This window comes from Ochotona princeps, chromosome 7 (genome assembly GCF_030435755.1).
Source record: "Ochotona princeps isolate mOchPri1 chromosome 7, mOchPri1.hap1, whole genome shotgun sequence".
Lineage (NCBI taxonomy): Eukaryota > Metazoa > Chordata > Mammalia > Lagomorpha > Ochotonidae > Ochotona > Ochotona princeps.
The window spans coordinates 79405256-79424320 of NC_080838.1; positions in this window are offsets into that span (position 1 = coordinate 79405256).

Below are 19065 nucleotides of genomic sequence, written 5' to 3' on the forward strand. Positions count from 1 at the left end.
CAATAATGCAGTCTTTCTGCCATAGTCACAAGTCCAACATTTGTCTATTTTAATGTATCATGGCGTTGTAGATATAGACAATTGTAGAAAATCTAGTATCCTATTATCAAGATAGTTAATGACTTGCTTTTACCCTAAGGCATTTCAAGTCCTTTCAGCAAATGGAGAAATATCATTTCTTAGATACTGCAGAAAAAAAAAAAAGAACCAGAGCAGCATAATATGTGCTTCTTTCTTTAAAGTAACAGTGAATTCTATGCTTGTAGGAACACACACAAATCTCACCTAATAAACCTTAACATTTTGCCATTGAATCCTATCCACCCACTTGTCAATATAACACTTAATGCAACGTTTCTCTTTTACCTTGGCTTTTCTAAGTCTCAAAAACCAGCAAGCGAGCCATGAGAACTTGAAAAATTAAGTTTCATGTAGGTCTCTCCTTTGAAACAGGGAGGATTTGACCCTATTCAGAAATGCTGTTAGTTCAATAACACGTATTAGGAAAAAGTTGGAATGCTGTTATGCCACACAGGAGTTTGAGAAATAGTAAATGGCCATTTTTAAAAATTGTGGACAGCATTTCTAGCCAAAATTATTTATTTAACCTTAAATATATAAGCAAATGTTTGACTTACAAACTTAAACATGGACAGATACTAACTGCACATCTTTACGTGCAATGAGATGTATAGACTTATAGATTATACAGTGATCATGAGAAATTTGAAATACTGAAGTTACTGATCATTTCACATACTTCTCATTTCTCTGTGGGATTAAGATTTAAAATCACTTCTGACTAAGAAACTATTAAAATAATGCTCAAGGAAGACATTTCATGACATTGGAATAGTCATTTACTTTTGGATTAAACCCCACAAGCACAAGAAAGAAACACAAAATACACAAATGGGATTTTATAAAATCAACAATCTGCACAGCAAAGGAAACAATCAAGTATGAGGAGACAATGTGTAGAAAATGTAACAAAGGTTTGGTCATTTTTATCTGCGCCAGGGAGGACGATAATGAAAATACACAAGAAACAATAGCAAGACTGAGAGATAATCCAATTAACAAGTGGGCGGCAGAGTTGAACAGGCTTGTCAAGGAAGACATAGAAACGACCCACAGGCTGAGGGAAGGGGCTGGGTTGGCGGGAAGTTGAGACAGGGTACTCTGTCTACTCTTCCAGTTCATCCATGAGCAGGAAGCTGGAATTGGGAACCAAGCTGAACTCAAACACAAGCATCCTGAAGATGAAAAGCAAGTGCCATCTCAGCGTTGTAACCACCAAATCAAATGTTAGCCGCTAGAATGCTCCATTTGGTTTGTTCCCCATTTTAAAATGATTCACCTATATCGAATATCGTAGCATATCGATTCAGTTTTTATTTCAATAGAAATGTTTTAATGTGCACGGTAATATCCCATTGATTTGTGTAACTGTGATTAAATTTAGTAATTCAATTTAGTAAAAAACAATAACTAATGCAGCATATTAACGAAACAAAATGCTGAGTTTAGGTAAGTGCTCAACTCAAGAAAGAAATCTGAAGTGCTTTGGTCATGGATGTTGGATAGGTGTCTATGGCTATGTGACAACTGTGAGGCATAAGCCATGACAGTGAGAATAAGTTACTAAGTCTTTCAGAACAAATAGAAAGCTTGTTAATCCAGTCAGTCAATTAAGGTCAGGTAGGTAAGAAGTGTTTCAAATAGATTTATGATAAGATACCAGGGTATCTGTGTCACAATGTCCGGGGCGCAATGTTCTGGAGCAGAGGCCAGAAGCGTCCACTGCAACGAGCAGGACACAGGATGTAGGAATTGTCTCACGGAGGAAAGGCGACATGGCCGCAGACAACTCTTAACTCTTACGTCTTCCTTACCTCTGTGTTTCCTAACACTCAGGAAATTTCTGAACCGTCATGTTCACTTACAAGAAAATGACAGTGACTAACAGTGTCTAGGTTTAACTGCTTATCATTTGTCTAACTAACAAAATTGCTCTAAGTCCTAAATTCCTTGAAGTCCCAAATTCCTTGAAATCACTTCTAAAGTTCCAAGAAAAGGATATTTATTTCCTGGGCAGTCATTGTGGTCCAGAACTATTTGTAATAGGAAATTCAGATGGTTTGGAATGAACATGGCCACTTTTTGAAAAGGCACAGGTAGGGAGTATGGATTATGACTGGTGATCATTCATGAGTGTACTTCAGGCAAGTTTTCTCTTGGGTAAATAAGAAATTTATAGGGAAAACCAAGCGGTGTAACAGATGGGGAAAATACCTGAATTCGGAGGCTAACAAGCAAATAAACAAGGATAGCAAGGTAGAATTCTGCTGAAGCCTTTGGGAAAAGGTGGGGGATTTTACAGGCAATTTGAGTTAAATGAATAGCCATTGCTATTCCAGGAGTTTCCAGAAGAGACAATGTTTTCATCAGATAATGTTTCTGTAGGATTATTCTGATCGCAGTTTTTAAATGGTTTCAGTGAGAAATCTCATGAAATGGAAATACCAGTTAAGAGAATTTAGACAGGAGACAGAAATCTTGCAATTGTATCTCAAGTACAACAATTATCATAGAAAAAAACATAGGGCAAAAAAATTCTGGTTCATATTACCGATGATAACTTGTCTTTGTGAAATCGTAATCTAATTCAGGAAAGAAGCTGAAGTTGGAATTTGTTCAACTTAATGAATAATTCTGAAGAGGGCTTTGAGTGGAGACAAATAAGATAATTGTCTGTCATCAAGTCTACAGAGGCTCTTAAGAAAACTTTGTCTTTTAAACCTGTAATAATGCAATTCTACCTTAATCAATATCCCAAATAGATTCTACTACTATGTCAATCTTTGGCAGTTCTACATGCCATTGTATTTGAAAATTAGAAACACACATATATTTTTAAGTGCTAAGTTCCTTGAATATTTTTAATATTTTTAATTACTAAGAGTAAGTGAAGAGAGCAAAAGAAAGGGAAAGAAAGAGTGTTTAAGAGAGAGAAAGAGTGGCTCTTCCATCCACCGCTTCCCTCCTCCAAGTTACTGCAATGGTTGGAACTGGGCCAATCCAAAACCAGAAGATTCTTCCTAGTGTCCCACAGATGGCAGGCCAGAACACTTGGAGCATCACCCTCCATTGTTTTCCTGGACACATTAGCACATATATGAATTTAAAGTGGAGAACCACGACTTTAACCAGCATACAGGATGCCCACAGTGCAGATAGAGGTGTAACCTGATAAGCCATAGAGCCACTCCCCAAAACAGATTTTTCTTTTACAATATTTTAACTCTTTCACCCAAAACATAGTCTCTTGCTCTCCTTCTCTAAGCTTACACTTAAAAATGTTAGACTGAAGCAAATTTTACATATTTTGCAACTTTGGGTTCTTGATTTTATGTAAAACATGATATTGTTACTTATTTTTAGAGTTTTTTGAAGCCTAAATCTTTAACTACAATAGCTACTGCATAAAATGTTCTCGATAAATTGCAATTGTATCAATTCTAGAATTAAGCTTCCCTAGCAAAAGCAAATGAGCCACGGAATAATACAACAAATAACAAAAGGATAAGCAAAATAATTTTTCCTTCCAAATCTCTACTTACTTCACCAATGACAAAAAAAAAGCTTAGTGAAGGATAAAAGTGTTATCATTAGCTAAAAATACATTTAGAATCAGCACTTCCATAATTCCTGGATTAGACTGATTTCAAAGGCTAGAACAAATACTCAACTTACTTCCAGAAAAATAGTGTGATTTTTACAGCATCTGTAGAGAACAGGACACAAAATGTATTGCGTGTTAAAGCAACTCTAAACATAAGCTTTTTTCTGCAACCCTCTGTCTGAAACTGTGGAAACTCTTCATTTCTCATCTCTAAATGGTTATCTGTTTGCCTCGTTGCTCCTCAACTATGGCCTTGGTTGTTTGTAAACTTTGAGTGCACATGCTCCTAACTTCAGCTTTCTTTGTGTCATCTTCTATTATTATGGATCCTATTTTCACGGGTTTGTAATTCAATGACCCTCACATCTGCATTGTTTCATGCCTTGAAATAATGTCTATAATTCTGAATATAATACATAATTGAGATATTCTTGCAGTTTACAATCATTTCTTTCATTTCTTTCATAGCCTTTCAACTATTACCTAGTGCCTATGCTCATCAACACTTTAAAGGGGAGACCTGTCTGCCAGCAGCAGCCATTGTCAAACCAAGCTTCTTTTGCAGCAAGGAAGCAAATCCAATGGCATTATCACTGGTTCTTTACCATTAAGTATTGCTAAGCAATTCTTGAAATAAGGTCACCAGGAATTTGCTAATATGAATTCTAATGGACAATTTACTCAGCAAGATCTGTTATAAGTTTAGCCAATCTGGGGAGCCATATAGCTATCAGGTTATAGTTCCTTAAAATACAGTATCGGAGTTTTATTGACTTCTATTTATAAGAAGCCAAAGTCATGACTGTCCTCCCCTTTTATTTCTCATAAGTCTAACATCTGTTTTGATAATTCTAGAGAGCCCTAGGGAGATGACCGACATATTCAAGGAACATCTGCATTCCTCCTCAACAGCAATCTCTCCAGAGAGGTACATCACATTGATGTGTCCCTTGAGCCTGCTGGGAAACACCTTGACTGAAATATTGCTGATTAGCATACCACACAGTGTCAAACTTTTGACATACCAAAACTACAAGTGTTCCTTCACCACGTATATTTGTTGAACCTCTATTGAGTCCTCGAAACAAATGAACCATTATGGATAGCAATAAGCAAGACTTTTTTGTGTGTGTATGTGTGATCTTTACATAGTTGATTGGGGCACAAAGGGTCTATGGGTACAGGAAATTGGGTAAGACCATTGTTTCCATATTCTCTTTTTTCCTTCCTATATCTCAGAGAAGGGGAGATACAAAAGGAGAAGCTACACCCACCCTCCCAACCATCCCAGGGTCCCTGATGTGGGGCATGCTCCAAGGACACTGCTCAAGTGATTTCAATAATCTGATTATTCTGAATTGCTGCACTCTCGCCATCCAAGCACAATGATATCTTTTCAGAATCCACTGGCTGATATAGTCCACCTTAGCGTCTCCACTTGCCCAGATTTTCATTGCCAACACTGGCTGAGCTAGTTGATCAATTTGTTCTGTCCTCTGTGGTGAGATCTGTCCGGTGAGCTTGAGAACCAGGACTTGGACAGGCATGACTAGACAGAGAATGGCACCCATCGGCAGGTGTGTGGGATGAATAGTGGGGTTGGTTGGGTTGAACTAGACTTCAGTGCCCACTGACTTGCATGAAAGCCAAATGTTATGTGGCACAGATTCGACCAGTCTGCTGTACGTACTGGCAAGCATGTAAACCAGGGCAGGGGGTGGGCCTGTTGAGGGTTATAGGGAGTCACAACAACTAGGCTGCACGTCCCACTGGTGTGTGGTGGGCAGGTTTGGGATGGGCTCCAACACCCATCGCTTTGTGTAGAAGATGGTGCTGGAGGCAGAACTGACCCAGCCAACCACCAGCATATGCATAGGCTGATAGGGATGACAGACTGTACTGGACACGGTACTAGGAAGCACCCTGAAGAATCTGGGCTGGGATCATTTCAGACAAAGTTTCTTGGTGATCCCCCCAATCAAACTGCTGGACTCAGGAGCCCAACCATGAAGAGAAGTGCAGGTTCCATGGTCTGACCATTGAGTGTGTGTATCAAAGCTGAGTTTCCTCTCAGTGGCTCAAACAGGGCAGTGGACAGATATCCAGATGCACATGGAGGATATGGTAGTACACTGGATCCTTGAAGAATTTACAATCCATAGCAATTTAATAAAGAGAGGAACATTGGATGATATTACAGTATTACATTGCTCTTAGCAATGACAGCATCCCATTTTAGAGTGCCGGTTCCAGTTTCAGTTGATCTGCTTCCAATCTAACTTCCTGTTAATGTGCGTGGGAAGGCAGTAAAGATGGCCCAAGTAAGCGTAGTCCTTTCACAAGCCAATGCTGGCATTGAGCTGGCCCACATGTGGCTGCTGGCATTGAGCTGGCCCACATGTGGCTGCTGGCATTGAGCTGATCCACATGTGGCTGCTGGCATTGAGCTGGCCCACATGTGGCTGCTGGCATTGAGCTGGCCCACATGTGGCTGTTGCAGCCATTTGGGGAACGAACTAGTGAATGTGAAACTTTTCTGTCTCCATTTCTCCCTCTTTGTCACTCAGCCTTCTAAGAAATAAGTAAATTTTTAAAAATTAATAAGTAAATTTATTAAATATTATTAATAAAAGTGCTATTAGTTAAAAAATAAAGTCCCTGTTGCATTTCCATCCATTATAAAGGTTGCTTTAACAAAATAAGTATTGGCAAGGATAGGGAGAAATTGAAACCCTGGTGTTTTGTTAAGGTACGTACTACGAAAACCAACAGAAGGTATTCAAATATTAAAAATAGAATTGCCATATTATGTAATGCACATATTGCTGCTAGATAGATTCTAAAAAGAAATCGAAGCATATTGAAGAGATGCATGTACCCCTGTGCATATAACTGCATTAGCCGTAATAGCCAAAAGATTTATGTAACTCATGACCACCAGCAAAAAAAAAAAAAACAAAAAAAACCCAAAAAAACAGAGAATTGCACATTGACTCAATAGTACAGTGTTCAGGCTCAGAAAGGACGGAGATTTCAGCATACGCTGGATAGCAGGTAAAAAGCATTAAGATGAGTGTGCTAAGTGAAGTAAGCCAGTACTGCATGATTCCACCTGTACTGGCCACATCGAATAGTCAAAATCTGATGCCGAAAATCGAATGGTGACTACTATGGGGCAAGAGGGGTGTGAATGGAAAATTGTTGCTTACTGGTAAAGAGACTGTTGCACCAGAAGAGTTCCAGTAGTTACACACACGGGATGCCCTTGTCACTGCTGAACAACACACTCAAACAGCCACACATGGCTCAGGACTCTTTTTTTTTATTATTGGTTTTTGATACAGTTTGGTTGGCACTAGGGTCCCCTTCCCCTCCCCCACGTTCCCTCCACACCTCTGTTCTCGCCTTCAGTCTCACAGTGTCTTTCGTGAATTTCCCAAAGTCCATCAGCTGCCACTGGAGTGTCTCCCAACCATGTAGGAGACTGTCAGTCACTTGGTTGGTAGTCCATTCTTGTATCCCAGAGCCCTAATGAAAGTACAATGAGGACTAGATCTTCATTATTTATGGGCAGTAGCAATAATAGTGATAAAAGGCATTTCTTTCAATAGCACATAGATTCTTTAGCTGCCTGTTCAGTAATACATTCATAAATGTTCCTCAGGCTTGATTGGGTCTATATTCCAGAAGTTTAAACATTTTCTTCTTTTTTCTCCTATGAGAGAGACTATTTTTGAATATTCTTTGATTATTTTTTAAGTATTGTGCTGATTTTACATAGGGAAAAATGAAGAAATGATCCAATATCAAGTCACATTCTCCTTCATCCTTGGCACTCAGCTGGCAGATCCATGCGGACAGTTGGCATTTTTCCTTTCACTGACCATTGAGAAGCTACTGGGTTCATTGAGCTCATAAAGTGTTGCAGAAGGTGCAAGCCATAAAGTTCTGCACAGACACTGCCACTTTAATAACGCATAAAAACCAAGCTACCATGTTTTTGTTGTTTATATAAACATGAAGGAAAAATATCGTGACAAAAATTTGGCTTTGGGGAAGATTTATTTCTTATTTGAAAGACAGTATGACAAAGTAAAAGGGAGAAGTGGTGGGACTGAGGGGGAGTGGGAGTGAATGAGAAAGGGAAAGAGAGAGAAGGGAGAGAATCTTACAGCCACCAGTTCACACCTGTCCAGGACTCGGGATGAGCTAGGTCAGGGTCGGGAGCCTGCCGCTCCGTGCACACCTGCAGCATGAGTGGGAAGTGCTCAGGAACTTGAGCCATGCGGAGAGTATTAGCAGAGTGTATGGAGAGCGGAAAGTACCAAGGCCCAACCTGTCCCTTTAAAAATCAGATAGATGCCAGTGACACAAGTGAGGGCTTAGACTTCTGTGCCTTGGCACCAACCCCTTGGCTTTCATCTTTCAAGTAAACAACTGCTTTAAGTCTCTTATAATCTAGCAAGAAACACCAAAATTCTGTTATTTGAAATTTTAGAATTCTTGTGTTCGCATGTAGCATTCCAAATCACTCAATAGTCAGCACACTGTTCTGAAAAGATAATAGCTATTCGAGTCTTCTAAGCAATTATTTTCTACCTAATCCATTTGCTGATGAAAGAAAAAGAAAAGCACACGCTTTTTACTTTATTTTTTTTTTTCCTTATTTTTCTCCAAGGTGGCTAGAACAAAGGTGAGGCCATGGAAGTTGCCCATAATATGTTTCAACCAGAAAAGGAAATTCTTGGCCTGAAGAAGATGATTTGTGTCTGAGCTAAAGGGACTAATACAAAACTGTGTTCCCTTGGGGATGAGGCCAAGGCCCCGATCCTATTGCTATTGGAAGAAAATTATATTAATTCAAAAGTCAAATTGGTTTTTATTATAAAAGCAGTAGATTAGTCTGTGATTAGCGTCTGAACCACTAAACGTTACCTCTGCTTGCACTGAGCGGCCTCAGGGAACCCGATGCCTAGCCAGTCTCTGCTTAGCTACCAGCTGGGTGAAGTTGTTCCATCTTCTGCAATAGACAGATATATAAATATGCATGAGCTGAACTTTCTGCAATTGTAGTGATTATTTTATTCTGAATATGAAGAGATATAATTTAACTCCATCGCAAGAATGTATGCATTTTAAGTTTTCTTTAGTAATATGTTGATGGGCTAGAGCCCTTCCAGCCATTTGCTCTCATTCTTATCTTTGAATACAACACTTGGAAAACATTTGCAGGTTTCTTAGGGCTGATAGAAAAATTCATCATAAGCAGAGAGGAAATTGAATTTAAATATTGAGCTCAAAAGAAAAACAAATTCCTGTGGTGGAATTTCACATATATGTTCTAGTCAACTAACCCTGGTAGAGTCTACAATATTGGTATTAAAATAACCAAAATGAAGAAAGCAATATTCCTATACAAATAATGAATATGACAATAGTAACAGATCATGATTATTGGAGCTGAAATAGCATTCACAGAAAGCCCTGACATCCTAAAATGGGGAGATGAGAACAGGATATTCCCCAACAAAATTTCACTAAGTAGAAATCTGTGTCTTCAGAATGACAACTGGCTGGCGCAGTAGCCTAGTGGCTAGGTCCTCCATTTAAACACCCAGGACCATACATATGTGCTGTTTCATGTCCCGGATGCCTCACTTCCCATCCACCTCTGTGCTTGTGCCTGGGAAAGCAGTCAAAGATGGCCCAAAGCCTTGGAACACTGCAACCGCGTTGGAGATCTGAAAGAGACTCCAGGCTCCTGGCTTCAGATCAGCTCAGCTCCCACCATTGCAGCCACTTGGGGAGTGAATCAGTAGATGGAAGACCACCCTGTCTCTCCTCCTTTCTGTATATATGACTTTCCAATAACAAAAAATACATAAATGGATAGATAGATATAGATATAGATAGATATAAATCTTTATGAATGACAACCTAGGAGCCTTTTTGCAAGCATCTACATTTTGGACTCATTAGCATCACTCCAGCACAATGGCAATTATAGCTGTAATTCACAATTGATCAATAGTTCAATATGCTAGAGGGGGCATAACTCTTGAAGAAATAACTGCATCTAGTTTTTAATTTGGAAAATAAAATTAAAAATTATACGAGAAACTTAAGGTTAAAATACATAAAATATATAAAAAAGTCTTCACTAATGAATCTTGCAAATTTAAAAAAAGTATTCAAGAATTCTAACTAAACCAAAACCATGCATAAAGGCATGTGGTAAGAGTTGCTATGTGTTTTGCTGTGTCTGTACATTGTATAATATCCAATGATATAACTGTATCTATCCTTTCAAGCATTTATCATTACTTTATACTGAAAACATCCAAAATTCTGTTTTCAGGGTTTTTACAATAGAGAAATCCATAGTAATCAACATGGTGTCTAGCCATCCTATTATGCAATAGAATCCCAGAACTTATCACCCATGTCAAGCTATAACCTAGCTATAATGTAATATCTGTCAATCTATGTTCCCCCAATGTTTGCTCCCCACTTTTCCTCCCAGGTGTCTCATAACCACTTTTTTTAAATTTTTAGTTCCCGCAGCATCTTCTACATTTTACTCTGTATATGGGTATGCGTATGTTACACCAGTCGTAATGTGCTTGGTTTATTGCACCTAACATAATGACCTTCGTTTCCAACCACGTGATTGCAAATGACATCATTGCATCCTTCTGCAGTTGCCCACACTCCACTGTGCATGTGACACACATGTTTAAAAATTCACTCAGTGGTGGATGAACACTTAGGCAGCTTCTGCTTATTCGTCATTCTAACATCTCTTTAACATCTGGATCTCATTTAGGTGCATACCAAGAAACAGAAATGCTGAATTGTGTGATGCCATTTGTCTTTTAGGAACCCCCACATGGTTTTCCACAGTGACTCTAATAAGTTATATTCCCACCAAAAGTGTGCAAAGAATAAAATTCTACCATTTGCAACCAAATGGTCCCAATTAGAGCTCTTCATGCTCAATGAAAAAAGTAAATCCCCAAAGGACAAATCACACCTCAATGTAACTATACAGTTCTTCTAGCTGACTATGTACATGACGTATATACATGTTACTTATATAGCTTTGATCTTGAATTTTGCATGAAGGTTGCAACATGGATAGTAAAGATCCATGTATCACCATCATTCTCCATTAATGGCTAAGCTCCGCTATGTGAAGGCTGAGGCTGGAAAGTCAGCAACGCAACTCATGCACCTCATCTTCTGGGCCTGGTGCAGGTGGAAAGTCACAACTCATGCACCTCATCTTCTGGGCCTGGTGCAGGTGGAAAGTGGGAGCTGGGCGAGGAAGAGAAGAAAGGAAACACTGGGTGCAAAAAATCAGAAACAATGTCTTCCTTTTCAACTTTATCAATGTGTAATCTTACACTTGGAATCAATCCGGGAGGTGTATTTAGTTTGTCTTTCATTTCTTTTTTTTTTAAAGATTTATTTATTTTTATTGGAAAGTCAGACATACAGACAGGAGGAGAGACGGAGAGGAAGATCTTCCGTCCAATGATTCACTCCCCAAGTGAGAGCAGCCACAATGGCCAGAGCTGAGCCAATCTGAAACCAGGAGCCAGGAGTTTCATCTGGGTCTCCCACACGAGTGCAGGTTCCCAAGGTTTTGAGCCATCCTTGACTGCTTTCTCAGGCCACAAGCAGGGAGCTGGATGGGAAGCGGGGCTGCTGGGATTAGAACTGTGCCCATATGGGATCCCGGTGCATTCAAGGTGAGGACTTTAGCCACTAGGCCACTGTGCTGGGCCTTGTCTTTCATTTATAAAGAAGAAAGGCCATTTAAAGATGGTTTACTACATGGATTATCAAAGTTCCTGAGCAAAATCTTATGCTCAAAGTACAAGTTAAAAGCTGGACTCTCAGACCAGAAGACAGAGATGTAGATGAAGCATGTGTCAAATGCCTGGGTTATTTCCTCACTTGTGTGATTCTGCAATATAGTCTAATAATGAACGATAAGTAATATTTCCACCTACAGAGCTTTATGTAACAGATAAGATTTCAAAATAATTCTTATTTTTATTAATGCTGACTAACACAATCAGATTAGGAAAAATAATACAAGCAAGGGTCCAACACAATAGCGTAGCAGTAAAAAGTCCCTGCCTTGAATGCGCCGGGATCCCACATGGGCGCCAGTTCTAATCCTGGCGGCCCCGCTCCCCATCAAGCTCCCTGCCTGTGGCCTGGGAAAGCAGTTGAGGATGGCCCAAAGCTTTGGAACCCTGCACTCGTGTGGGAGACCGGGAAGAAGCTCCTGGTTCCTGGCTTCATATCGGCACGGTACCAGCCGCTGCGCTCACGTGGGGTGTGAATCATCGGACGGAAGGTCTTCCTCTCTGTCTCTCCTCCTCTATGTATATCTGACTTTGCAAAAAAATAAATAAATCTTTTAAAAAAAATAATCATACAAGCTTATTGCTCAGTGACTTGTGTTCCCTGTACCATTGGGGTTTGCCTTGTCTCCTAAGCACAGTACTCACAGAGTGTCTGAAAGTCTGACAACTTACTTAGTATCCAAGACAGTTTTCTGTAAGAGCATTTGTAGTTGCAAATCTTCTCACGTATAACTTACAGTTGTTGAGATATTAGTGTGACTCCAATGGTAGGATGTATTAGTTCTGGAAACTGACATTCAAGATAAAGGATCAGAAACTGGTTATTTCTAAGACACCTTCTCCTCCCCAGGTCAGTGTTCTTGGGGCTGTCTTCTTCTGGGCTTAATGAGGTCCTTCCTGCCTGTGTTTCTGTGCTAACCTCCCCTGCTTATGAGCCTGCCAGTGGAATCAGACTGGAGTCCAACTTGTGAACTGATCTATGCTTAATTTCTTCTTTCCACGTGCTATCTCCAAATATCACATCCTCAGATGCTGGGGTTAAGATCTCAGGGCACAGGTTATGGAAAATGTATGGATCCTCAAACAATCAGCCCATAGGAGTTATCTGCTGAATGAAAAGGTTAAAATCCATGCTATGATCACCAGTGTCACTTGGTATCAGGAAATTGGGCACATTTGAGTTAGTTACCAATCAAATGAAAGAATTGCACAGCAACATTTCCATTCTTTGTGCTGGCTCTTCCATCTATTAAAATTCTTTCCCCACATTACACTCATACTCATTCATTTCCCTCTGTAAGCATATATTCTGCTATTGCTCCGTGAAAGTCTCAGGATTCGAATTTGGCCCTTCCACTCCAATATTCTTCAGCATCCCTTCCTTCCCTAATGGTCTACCAAACATTTATTGCCTACTAAACACCCTATATTTTATTCACTTTATATTGTTCCTTATTTATCAAATAAAACATAATCAGTTTTGTTCAATACATTTACTACTGGACACATAACACTAATACATATTTCTTCAGTTAATGCAAAATGTTTCATAAATGCCATTGTTTCTAATAAAATTAAAGGGTAACTAATAAGTTGTTCTTTTCAAATACATCTGCATTTATATTTATCAGTAATAAGTTAGCATTAATAATCACATTTTGGATCCATAAGCACGCATAAGGTTTTTATTAGCAGATTTCTTTATAAAGTAAAGAAACTTCTGCCCAAAAATGGTGCTAAAAATCTAAGCACATTCACTTGAAAGCCATCTAGGTTTCAAGCACCTCTCAAGGTGCCTTGGAATATTGAAGAAGAATGTGGCAATGGCTTTATTTGTGAAGATTCCTTTTGAGGTCCAAACTGGGTGAATGAGAGAATATCTAAAAGGATTTTGATTGGATTAAATTTAATTCCCGATTGATGGTTTGGCCTGGCTACTTTTTTGTTGCACAAAGATTTATTTTATGTTATTAAGCATTGGCAAATGGAAATAATGACTATACTACAGCAGGTGAAGACAGTGAAATGTGGATTCTGAAGTAATGAGTATGGAGATGAGCTATCGTGTGTCAATACGGAGGTTTCTTTGCAGGGCTGGAAAGCAGCAGTAGGATAAGAGGTTGAGGGTAGACCATCTATCTTTGCTTTTTAAATGTTAGTACAGCCTCAGCCTCATGGCAAACATTTCGTTAAAATTTAATAAGATGAAGGAAAATAATTTTCTTTCGTAAGTGTGTGCACGTAAATGATGAATGTTATTGAGTCACAGCTGATACATGAATTCAAACTTTGGAGAAGCCAGTTTGGGTTTATGAACAGACAAAAGAAGGTGAGAGTTTGATTTATGTTCCATCCTTAGCACATTCTAATTATATCATTTTTTGAGGTTTCAACAAGAGTTATTTAGAATTTTCAACAGTGTGGCAAACACTTGTGTATATATATGCATATATGTATGTGCACCGCACCTATCATGATTTTTCACTGAATCAATGAATCCGCTTGGGGGGAGGGGTCTTAAAAACATGTAAGGACCTTATCATCACATTTAGTTAGTAAACTGATCAATGCCTAGCTTAAAAAATTAAAATCTATGACCAGGTTCAAGACCCTGAACCTTGCTCTCGATGGTTGAAAGGTGTAGAATAGATTCAATTTGCTCATTTATCTCTGGCTAGAGACAGATTAGGCCAAAAGGCACTAACACTGCTGTTATTAAAGTTCATAAACATAGAACTCTCCTTGGTGTCATATGCCCGACTCTCCCTTGGAACAGCAATCTCCATAAACCTCACAGAGGCCATGAACAAGTTCTTAGGGAAGGTCTCAGATGTCCCATAACATTACATCTTGTAGCTGCTGCCTCCTTATCTACTGGAAAGGATTTATTCTTTGGAACAGGCATACCAGCTTGCATTCTTGTGTGTCCACTTGTTGGCAACACCCGCGTCGCCACATACCCCGAGCCGAGGGGAGGGACAAGGGTTACAAAAAAAACAACAGTCAGTGGACCATTCTTGTCAGGAGAATGCCGAATGCAAATGATGATCCTTATTGAAACGCCAGGCTGCCTTTTATACTCTGCCTAGCTCCTCCCAGTGTTTGTCCATTCCTCAAGTGGCCACCCTAAATCCCTCAAGTACCTCCCAGTGTTTATCCAATCCTCAGGAGATAACTTGACAAATAGGAAGCAGGAACTTGCGGTTAAGCCAGGGGCTAGATGTATTAGGCCAAGATTGCCCATCCTGTTACCTTTTGAGAAACAAGCTAAGCTGTGAAGTTAACCCTTGGGAGATCGGGGCCTATATCCACTCAAAGCTCTGTTAGTGTCCATGTCAAAGAGTGAGCATGTTCTCAACATACAGTTAGCAGTACACAGGAAAGTAGCACTTAACTCTCTGTGATTTCTATGTAACCGCTGAGTACATACCCAATATGCAGTTTTGATGGACTGAGCAGTAATACTTAATGCTTTTATACATCCACATGCTTATGAGAGTTCTAAGAATAGGCAGATGTATTTTTTTTTTAATCCATAAAGTTGCATTTCAATCTATATCCTATTCTGTTTTCTCTATCTTCCAGTTTTAAGCTCTTATAAATTAGTGGGGCATGGATTTGGTGTTAAATTGCCAAACTCTTTCTTTAGTACAAGCAGCACTTCATTGCTGATCAAGTTCAGTTTGGAATCACAAGGAAAATCTCCACTAGTTTTCAAAACGATGTCCCTTCATCTTTCTGTATGTTATCTTCTGATTTTGAAATTATTGAAAACGGCTAGATTAAATTTTAAAATACTTTTATTTGTGACCGTCTGAGTGTCTGATGTCTGTGCCTAGTTGCCCTCTCCGGCCCGTGTGCCCAGGTCCAAGCCTGCCCAGATCCAAGCCTGCCCAGATCCGAGCCAACAGACTAGGCACCATTCACCATGTTTTTTTTTCCAAGTTCCTCCTGCTAAGGGTGGGCACCTCCCTGCGTTAGCGACTCACCGAGGTTTGCTCCCTGAATTTTGCTCGCTGCATTTCGCTGGAGTCTCTGAAGCCTAGGGCTCCCTCTTTGTTCTTCTCAGGCTGCTGATCCCAGTATTTCGCGTTCGTTTTTCTGCTGTGTGCCGCTTTTCTCAGTCCTGGCAGTACTTGGGAATTTCGCACAGTGTTCCCCGTGGTTTTTTTCCTCTCGGGCTTACTTCAGACTGCTCCCGACCCTAACTTTTAGGACCCTTGGTTACATCAGTCTAACTCCGTCGGCCAGCTTGACTCCTCTCATGCTGTTGAGTTTAAAGAAAAGCAAAGAGGACTGTTCAGTGAAGTTGAGGGATCAAGGGCCCAAGTGCCGGGAGGTGAAATCAGCAGGTTCCTGAGGATCTCATGCCAAGAACATTGCAATATATGTCTCATTGTTCCAGGGAGCTCAGGAGGCTTTAATTGCTTGTTTCTCCAAGACTGTCTGACTTAATTTTAAAGTAATGACACTCGCATTGTATGAAGTACAGACTTACATGATTTTATGTATATGTCTTAGAATGAATCAATTAATCAGAAACTGGGCTCTATTCCCAGCCCTATCCCCAGCTGGAGCTTCCTGTTAACACTGTTTGATATTTAGCTGGTCAGATCCTTCCCACATATGTTGGGAATCTGAATTCAGGTCCAGATCCTGGCTTCATTGGCCCAGCAATTTCAGGCATAAGGAGAGTGTTTTTCTGTCTTTCGATCTTTTTGCCTCTCAAATTAGCTAGCTTTTACTTTTTAAACGACAAAACATCAATTTAAGGGAAACAGGCAGTTTTGGATGTGCATTAATGGTGAGGAAGAAAGCAAAGACAGACATAAGATACTTATGATTCTGTGTCAAATGTTTACATACCTCTTCTTGTTGAAAAGTGGATAAGTGGCAAACCGTAGTTCAATATCTAGTTCCTAAGACTAATAAATCAGGAACCATTCAGTGTGTGTCAAAAGTTGTGCTCAGCGACTGGACTGTGACAGTAAAGGACAGGAGCACATACTTGCTCCCTTAGTGGACTGGCGTGAGCAGTCTTTCAGGGCAGGACACACTTCAAAGTTCACTCAATACACTGTCCTATGGCTAGCACATAGGAAGATCTGCAAGAGTTCATTGGGAAATAATGAAGTGAAATATTAAAAGTATAAACTTCTTAAAAAAAAAGTTGTAAGTGGTGTCACTGGCCCTCTAGTCCATCCTTAAACCCGTGCTGGTCCTGGGAATTTAATCATGCCAAGGCAGACCTTTCAATATCATTAACTAAAGAATGCTGCTTGCCGTTTTTAGATGTTTTTTACATTAGGAAACAAAAGGAAGTCAAAAGGTGGTAAGTCAGGACTGTAAATTGAATAGCTAATGATTTCCAATCAAAACTCTGAATTGATGCGTGGCGTGAGCAGGGCCTGTCATAGTGTAGGATTACTCTTCAGTAGAGCTTTTCCAAATGTTTTTCTGCAGAAGAATAGACTTACTTACTTAAACTGCTCACATGAAAGAGATATTTTTATTTGGCCCTCCAGAAAATCAATGAGCAAAATGCCTTGTGCATCCCAATAAACTCTTCCCCTAAGGCGGGGTTCTTCACCTGCCTGCTTTTGTGGTAACTGAACCGCTTCCTCCTTGTGATAATCATGGCTTTGATAGTGCTTGGTTTTCAGGACTGTCCTGGGAAAGCCAGTTTCATCTCCTACTTCAGTTCTTGGAAGAATTGTTGCAGAATCATATACACATATATATGTTCCAAGTGGCCACAATGGCCAGAACTGAGTCGATCCAAAGCCAGGAGTATCTTCCGGGTCTCCCATGCAACTGCAGCATCCCAAGGCTTTGGGCAGTCCTCTGCTACTTCCCAGGCTGCAAACAGGAAGCTGGATGGGAAGTGGAGCAGCTGGGACCTGAACCAGCACCCAGGGGGGATCCCAGCTGGTACATGACAAGGATTTAGACGCTAGGCTATCACTCTGGGTCCTGCTGCTGCTGGAACTTGATCTCGCTTAATTGAGTTTCCATGGACAGCTCTGCTCTTATCTATTGCTGGTGTGGGTACAAATGTTTGGGCATCCATTGAGCAGAGAACTTGCTCTGCTTTAATTTAGCAGTCAGAACAAGTTGTCCATGATATTGCTGTTGTTAAGTTTCCTCTTCACTAATACATGAACAAGATTATCATTTTCCTTATAAAAATTGATATGGAAGGTCCGCAGCTCTGGCCTTCACCTTTGCTACTGTGTGGTTGCTTCTTAAAATTCACAGTACATTTGTAAGTTTCAGATTTGGTGGGATTATTTCAAAAGCTTTTGAAGTAATCAATTTCACCATTATTCCACTTGAGATGCACCGTGAGTTTTATGTTAGTTGTTTAATTATAGCAAAATTATTATACTCATGTAAGTTCTTTTGAGTTTTAGCTTTCTTATTTCCTCAAAATAAATGCCATTCATATATCTTATAAAAAAAACTAGTGTATGGTTTTTAGGCAGCAAATTTTGAAATTTCAGCCTTGGTTTTCTATGAATGTATGAAAAGCCTCTCATGACTCCGGGTACCTCATCAAGGACTATCGGTATGGGCCCCAAGGACTATATCCTAACTGCCAAGGAGACCATAGGGAGTTGGAGTGCCTTTGTAGGCCGACAACTCTGAGGTCAACCATTCCCTATCGGATCAACCACATGGGATGGAAGAAGCCCAGATCCTTCCTCACAGGATTTAATGTCATTGGAACAACAGCCAGGAGCCCTGAGCAGTCCTCAGAAACAGAAGAACAGCAAACTTCCTTCAGGACTCTGGAGAGGAGCCTTCTCTGGTCGTTACTTAGTTCCAACTTTGGCTCCTACCCTCTCTTGGAATTACCATCAGGATTGCTCCAGAGCACCCAAAATTAGAGAAGCCTCTCATATAGGAAGAATTTCATATGTCTCCATCAAAGAAATGAACAAATCAAACAACCCTCAGATTGCTAGATTTCTGAGAGCTTCTGAAACAAGGATTTAAGTTTATAATTATAATAATGATATAAAATCTAACAATAAATTAATTAAATTTAATTCACTGCTAAATTTTATCTTGGTTCCCTAAGATGTTTTACATTTACATATGTATTTCTTTGTTCATATTATTGTATGAGTTCATTTAGACCTGGTATTGTTTGTGGATACCACATAACAAGTGTTCACTCCTGATTTGAAAACATGTTTAGTATTTACGTTCCTAGATTTGGTGAAGTGCTTATAAGCATCTTTTGCTCTAGATATTAATGCAAGTACAAGAGGTGCTAGTGTATATTTGATGTGTACTTGATTCTGCATCCAAATTTCCCATATTTTTCTGATGTTCTTTCAATGAAATACTGTGCCAACATTCCCACCTTAAGATACTAAGAAACTAAGCAGTTTAAAATTTGTTATAATTTAGAAAAGTAATGTATCGACAAAAGAAATGCTTCTTATATGCACTCTTCACAATAAGTAAAAAAAACCTCACAACATCACACAA